The sequence below is a fragment of the Sinocyclocheilus rhinocerous genome, unplaced genomic scaffold (genome assembly GCF_001515625.1).
Source record: "Sinocyclocheilus rhinocerous isolate Xijiao unplaced genomic scaffold, SAMN03320098_v1.1 scaffold2594, whole genome shotgun sequence".
Taxonomy (NCBI): Eukaryota; Metazoa; Chordata; class Actinopteri; order Cypriniformes; family Cyprinidae; genus Sinocyclocheilus; species Sinocyclocheilus rhinocerous.
The window spans coordinates 106703-115094 of record NW_015665225.1 but is presented as its reverse complement, the minus strand read 5'-3'; positions in this window follow the sequence as shown (position 1 = coordinate 115094).

The window sequence follows — 8392 nt, the reverse complement described above, 5'->3', positions numbered from 1 at the left end:
TATATAAGATATATAGTTTTTATAATAATAATAAAAAAATTATATATATATATATATATATATGTTATTTGGCACCTGTGTAGAGGCTCATGTCGATTTAAATTTTTTATTCCATTTGTAATAATATATATTTTTAAAAATGGCTTCATTTATTTTTTAAGGCTACTGGGAGTTTTTTTTGGTTTTTTTTTTTGGACACATTGCATTTGGAATACATTTAAACTTATCGGAGCTTATTATGCAGATAAATAAGTATGTGTTATTTGTTTTTTTGTCTCACTGTCAAACACCATGTGACACAGAATTATGTTTTTGTTAGGGTCATTTTTGTTTCTTTTACATTTGGTTTTGGTGGAATATCAGCAGAAATGTTTTGCCTCTTGGACTTTTTTTTTATGACATTTGGAAGAAACATTTTGAATAATGTTGCATTTTGCATCTCTGGAGACGCTCACGTGTCTTAAACTCTTCTGCTGATCGGCCGATGCATCAGAATCGACTCGTGCTGCAGAATTGAGAGAGAACACCAGAAGGAGCTTCATCTGCTCTCGTTAGGACTGAAGCCGGTTCCCGTGCTCTTCAGGAGCTCGTTAGCATGTGTTAATGCAAACCAGTTCATGAGAACTTCCTCCCTTCAGATGATTTTCAGATGATTCGCTGTGGAGTGTTTGCACTGCAAAAAATGATGCTCTTCCTCAGTATCTTTGTCTTGATTTCTAGTACAAATATCTAAACATCTTTAACCCTTTGGTGCTCTACGAGCATTTTTGACTGAAAAATGTTGGTTGTTTCGAATTTTCACTCACCGGAAACGCAGTGAATTTTTTGGCACTTGCTGTGTTTACACATGAAAATCATGGACATGATTTGAAAAAAAAAAACTCACACTTTTACGGTTCATGTCAAAAATGACGGTGTTCATCTCGTGGAAACGTTTGGTACTGCGGCCAAACAAGATCTTACCAAAAGCTCATATTTTGTGATATCAACCTCAAGTTTGAAGTACAATTTTGTACATTCATGGCTTTGAATTTCTAGGAGTTTCAGAATAAAACATGTTTTGGAAAATATATATTTCATATACAATTTGAAAATAGTATATATATATATTTTTTTTTACTTTTTTACTTCAGCAATAATAAAAAGTGTCTTCTTTAAAAGAGACCAAACTTAAGTCTGTGTTCCAAAGCATTCAAGATTTATGAGTTTAAGTTGTGCTCAGAAAGTGGTTAACAGGTAATAAATGTATTATAATCCGTGTTGGGGAACGCTACTTTTAAAAGTAATGTATTACAATATTGTGTTACTCCATAAAAAGTAACTAATTGTGTCAGTTACTTTTTGTGATATTTTTGGCAACTATAAAGAGTCCGTTTCACAGTAAAAGTGAGCTGAATAATCCTCAGACTGAAGGAAGAGTCTCTGATTTCTCTCAACATGAGGACAGGAGAGTCACTACATGAGAAACAAAGGCACTGCTGCTACTTATTTGAAAAAGTAACTCCGATATTTTATGGTAAATTTAAAAGTAATGCATTACTTTATTAGTTGCTTGAAAAAGTAATCTGATTACATAACTTGTGTTACTTGTAATGCGTTACCCAACACTGGTTATAATTGCTGCATGCATATCATTTGGTACCATAAAATCCCCTAAAAGTGCAAATTAATTTAATTGAAGAAAAAAAACGGCCATTTTTGATCACCGTGTGAGCAGCACCAAGTTGCATTTACTTATTTTCTGAAAACTTGCGTTTATGCTTAAAACAAGAAAAAATTTTTGTAAATTTCAGTGCGTGCGCTCAGAAAAATAAACTAATTTTCCTCAAGTTTATTTGCAGGAATTTTATATATTAAGTTTATTTTGACCCCATCAGCAGATTTTTTTTTCTTGTTTTATGCATAAACTCACTTAATTTTGGTATATTTTTCAGAAAGCAAGCTTTAATATATTTTGTCATTTTGCTTTTGTCTTGATTTAAGGATATTTATACTGAAAAAAAATTTGCAGTGTAAATTTCGCAAAACAGGAATATTTCACCTGAAGATGAAGACTTTAAGCATTCCTCTTCCTGTCGCTCCAATTCAGCTTCCTGTGTGTTGTGACTAATTCAATTCAAATTCACACTCATAATTCAAAGTTTTGAAGCACAAAATTGCACTGGAGCTCATAATTATTGTTCTTATTACGACTGCCACATCCGATTAGCAGCCTGACTGACTGAATGAGTGAATGAAGAAATACAGTATCGTAATGAATTACATTTCATAGTCTGCTCGATTACAGATGGGGGGAGTTTATAATCGAGCGATTTGCATTATTGATGTGATGCCAGAGTGCAGGAGCGTCTCTCACCTCGTACGAGTCTCCCTTTATCTGGTCTGCTGTGTGATGATTAATAACGCTGAAGGATTGTCTTGAGTTCTGGGAGTTTTCTGTGTATGGATATGCATTAGTTCATCTCACTCACAAAAAACAAAAAACACAGATTCAGTATTCCTCAAAATGAATAAAAATAATGCAACTCTGCAATAATTAAATGTTAAACAACACAAATATCCTTTATGTGTTTAATCCCATTCTATTTGCTTCTGACCTTCTATGATCCAGTTCAACCGTACTAATAAGCACAAATTACTCTAGACAAACATTTGTGTCTTTTTTTATTGCTGAAGTGTGTTGAAATGTCTTCTTCTGCATTCTACTGTACGGACGTAAATGTACTTTCCTAACCTAACCCTAACCCAATCAACCAACCAATCAACCAATCAACCAACCAACCAAACAATCAACCAACCAATCAATCAACCAACCAACCAACCAATCAATCAATCAATCAACCAACCAACCAACCAACCAACCAACCAATCAACCAACCAACCAACCAACCTTTAAAGGTAAATCAAGATAGATTTACTTGAGATGCCAAATGAAGATAGTTGTTGTTTTATAAGTCTTGTTTATAAAGACTTGAGTTTATGCTTGAAACATTAATTATTATTTTTCTGAGCCAGTCGGCAGATATTTGTTCTTGTTTTAATCATAAACTCACTTCATTTTAATAAATTTCTCATAAAACAAGACTTTTTTAAATCTCATGTCATTTTGCTTGTCCAATAAATGTATTTTGATTGATTTAATAATCTTTAGTCATTTGCACTGGAAAAAAAAATACTGAGGAAAAACATGAGTTTTTTTTTTTACTTGGTCATAAATAGCTCTTTAAAAAGTCTTGAATTGAGCTTCATACACCTGCAGAAACCCTGTATCAGCTGTAGCTTGAAAACTAAATCCATAAAAATAAACATTTACGTTACTTGAAATAAAATATAAAAAAAAAATGTAAAGGGTTAGTTCAGCCAAAAATAAAAATTAGGCTGTGTTAAGCTACATTAAAGTGATTGTTACGTTTTGAATATGGACATTTTTCTTACAAAAACGCATTGATTCGCTACAGAAGGCCTTTGTTCTCCCCCCGGAGCCGTGTGAGACACTTTCTTTATGGAAGGGTGCTTTTTATATAACTTCTTTTGGACTGAAGCACTGCAACACCCGCTGAGTGCAATGATAGAGCTTGAAAGATCAAAGACAATTTTTAATATAACTCCGACTGGATTCGTCTGAAAGAAGAAAGTCATATACACCTAGGATGCTTCGAGGGTGAGTAAAACACAGCCTAATTTTCATTTTGGGGTGAATTAACCCTTTAACTCCGCTCGTTGTCTAGGCATCATTTTCTTGTAGTTTGATAAAGTATTAAAACAGAAATAAAACTTAATACAAATTAGATAAAAAAAATATAGGACATAAATAATAACAAAAACTAATAAAAATTACAAAAACATAGCAAAAATTACTAAAATGTAAAAATAAAACTATAAAACCTATAATAATACATCAGTAATACTAAACGATCACTTTTAAGTTAATGTTTAACATTCACATATTCACAGTTTTCTTATTGGTCTCATGACATACAGGAAAAATACTGTATCTTTTTAAGGAGCTCTTGGAGTTAATATGAATTATTAGTTAATATTTCAATAATTCACATGGTTCTCTTATGTGACTTTGTTTAATGGCCACATGACATGCAGGCAAACAAATAAAATATTTAATATATTTTTAGTGAGTGTTTTATTTCGGTTGTTTCTATTTACAGTTTTTTTTTTTGTGTAATTTTACAGTTTTTAATAATTGAATTAATGATCAGTTTTTCGTGCTCTCACAGAGCTGTGTTTGAGAACGCCTGGTTTTCGCTGATGCTCCATTTGTTCTTTTTTTTCTCTGGTTATTAAACATCCTGCCACTGGTTTCCTGTATAAATCGAGGCTAATCATTGGCTCGGCACAGCAGTGTTTTTTTTTAGTTCGGTTGATTGTCCAATCAGACGGAGCGGTGCGTTTGGGGCAGGGTCAGTTGATCCATGGATCAATCAGACGCTTTTGTTTCCTCTCACTGAAGAACTTTATGTTCCTGTGGAGACAGGAAGTTCATCATGAGGCTCAGTGGAGCGAATATGTTGAATTATTAATTATAGATCTCCGCTGGGTCACTGCACATATTCCTGTTCCCTGTGTACTGTATATAGATGCTAAATATCACAGTGAACTCTAGATCATTTCAAATCTGTCTTCTACAATAAAAAACTAACATTTTAATTAAGAAATATTACTCTTTTTGTTTATCTAGTCAACATAAATCCTCCTGTTCCCTTTCAATCCCTCCTTCAGGGAACGAGGGTTACACAAGTAACCTAGACGTTAGTCTTTGTGAAATCCCTCTAAGCCTATGATCATATCAGAGTTATTAGTTAACTAGAACTAAAACAATAAAAAAAAACACACTTTTCATTTTTATTACTTAATAAATAATATATATATATTTGGCTAGTTGCCAAAGCAACATTTCCCATTTTTGTTTATTTTAAGTTGAAGTACTAAAATAACAACAGAAAATGTAAAATCTAATTCAGAATATTAATATAAACCATACAATGCAATGTTAATGTATAATTGAGATACTACTATAATTTTTTTATCGTTTAATTGTAATTTTAGTTAAAGTTTTAGTCATTTCAATTTTAGTAATTTAGTATTCTTATTGTTATTTTAGTTAGTTTTAATTTTGTGTTTGTCAGACAGAAAAGTGGTTATAACATTTTAAATATGGATATGTTTCTTACACAAGCGCATCGATTTGCTTCAGGAGGCCTTTATTCACCCCCCGGAGCCGGGTGAGGCACTTTTTATGAGGGATGGATGCGCTTTATTGGACTTCTTTTGGACTGTTGAAAAATAACTTTTTAAAATTTTTAATATAACTCTGATTGGATTCGTCTGAAAGAAGAAAGTCATAAACACCTAGGATGACTTGAGAGGGTGTGTAAATCATGGGCTAATTTTCATTTTTGGGTGAACTATCCCTTTAAAAACTAATCCAAAATATTAACAAAAACTGTAATCGTATCTCAGTGATACTAAAATAACACTGAAGGTCTAGTCATCCATCCTAAATATTAATCATAAATAAATATTACACTTTAATTTTAATTTCAGTTTCATTCAATTTTTTTATATTTATATTTAACATAATATAACAATAAAAATATAATATTATTGCATATATTCATCATTTTAATGTAAACTGACTTCTGATCTGTTAAACAACTATATTATGTTTTACAAATTAATGTTTTATATGTGAGCATATTACTGTTATAAAAAAAAATACTAAGTTTCAAAACTAGATATGATTCAAATGGTTTGTAGTTATTTACAATATGAAATATTTAAACCAATTCCAGTATCATTTTCAGTATTATTCAGCTGTCAGATATGGGTGCTTGTTTTCACCATAGGATTAAAAATAAAAAAATAATTGTGAGATAAAAAAAGTTTATATATATATATAATATATATAGTTTATATATATTGGCATGCGAAAGTTTGGGAACCCCTTGCAGAATTTGTGAAAATGTGAATAATTTTAACAAAATAAGAGAGATCATACAAAATGCCTGTTATTTTTTATTTAGTACTGTCCTAAGTAAGATATTTTACATAAAAGATATTTACATTTAGTCCACAAGACAAAAAAATAGCTGACATTATTAAAATAACCCCATTCAAAAGTTTGTGAACCCTTGGTTCTTAATACTGTGTGTGGTTACCTGATGATCTACCACTGTTTTCTGTTTTGTGATGGTTGTTCATGAGTCCCTTGTTTGTTCTGAACAGTTAAACTGAGCGCTGTTCCTCAGAAAAATCCTCTGTGTCCTGCAGATTCTTCAGTTTCCAGCATCTTTTGCATATTTGAACCCTTTCCAGCAGTGACTGTATGATTTTGAGATCCATCTTTTCACACCGAGGACAACTGAGGGACTCAAACACAACTATTAAAAGTTTCAGACATTCACTGATGCTCCAGAAGGAAACACGATGCATTAAGAGCCTTTAAGAAAACTTTTGAACAGGATGAAGATTTTTCTTATTTGTTGAAATATAGTTTATGTGTGTGTCAAAATTATGAGATGTAAACTCACATTTTATGAGAAAAAAAGATTAATTGTAAACTTAAATGTAAAGTTAAAAAATTGTGAAATGTAAAACTCAGAATTAAGGTAGAAAAAAAGAAAAGTCTAAATTACCAGATGTAAACTCAATTTTTTTTCTGAGAAAAAAAAGTCACAATTATGAAATGTAGAACTCAGCATTGCAAGAAAAAGTCAGAATTCTAAGTTTTTATCCTGTAATGAAGTGTTTTTTCTCAGAATTCTGAGTTTATTTATAAGAATTGCAAGAAGAAAGTCTGAATTGTGGTTTTATTCATTTTTTTTTTAAACGGGCTTCCATAATCAGCAGATCAGACATCATTCTGGTTCATGTCATCTTGTTACACCAAACTGAAGTCTGACACCAGCGCTGGGTTAATTGCTGTGCGCGTGCCGAACGAATCCACGTGCTAATGAATGATAGCGGGTTCTTTCAGCTGATTCATGACTTCTTGATGTGGATTGTATGATGTGTTTGATATGGTCAGACCGCTTGAGTTCATTTGCCCCGGTCATCCACACGAGCCTATTAACCTACCTGTGAAAACCAGCAGCTTTAATTCAACTCTTCAGTGAGAGTGACAGCGAGTGAATAACAGGGTCTCTGTGTGTGTGTGTGTGTGTTAATTAGCAGCCAGCATAACAATGTTTTGACACTCTCAGAGCTCAGCACACTTAACCGCCTTTGACCAAATTAGTGTTCATTTCTCTCTTTTATTCACCTTCTGCCCACATCAGTTGTGTTGTTCCTAGTCACTTTGGATAAAAGCATCAGCTAAATGAATAAATGCGACACAACATCTGCTTTGATCAGCTATTAACCCAGAGAAAAACACAAGAAAAGAGGCAATGCATCACACCACACAGCCTTTCTCTGCCGCTGAATGAGTTTGTAGTGCTGTGAGATTAGATGTCCATGAACAAGTCACTAACTGACCGATTACAGGACTAGTTTACCTAAAAATGTCCATGCTATTTACTGAGAATACATACAATAACATAACGCTTTTATCTGGTGTGAACCATCCCTTTAAATTCATGATGCAACAGATACATATGAGCATAATAGAATCTTTAAATTAGAACTTTTTTCTTGCATTTCTGAGAAGGAAAGTCAGAATTGTGAGATAAAAAGTAACAATTCCGCGGTGGGGAAACAATTGAGAGATGTAAACACAGGATTGTGAGATGTAAACTTCTCGTATTCGTATGTATTCTTTCTTTCATATTGTGATCGGATTATGGCAAAAGAAAAACATGTAGGGTGGGGCTTGATTGTGCATCAGTTGTTGTTTGGATGTTGAAATGTGGGCGTGGCACTCAAAATTGTATGCAGATGAGTGTGAGCTTGAGGGGCGGAGCTTAAGAGCACTAAATGATTGGAAAAATCCTGCATACGTCGTCATTTTTTACCGGAAGATGCCGTTTTGAATGTTGATTAAACATTACAAGGTCAAACAAACAAGAAAAGATAAGATAAGAAAGATATGCACAGATGAATCGTTCACAATAAGATCAATAACATGCATTTAGAAAATAGACTAAATTTTCATTTCATGTCAACTTTTAGAAACTGCCCTATGGAAGCTTGTTTCCACTGAAATAAAATAAAATAAAAGATTTTTAAGATAAAAAAGAAAATAGGTAAGTGCAGCTTTTTGTCACAATTCTGAAAGATATAAACTTGCACTTCTGAAAATGAATGTCAGAATTGTCAGATAAAAAGTCCCTTTTTTATTCTGTGGTGGAAACAAAACAAAACAAATATATAGATATAATATATAGACTTTATGTAGATAAAGTCAGAATTGTGAGAAAGAAAGTCTGAATTCTGAGAT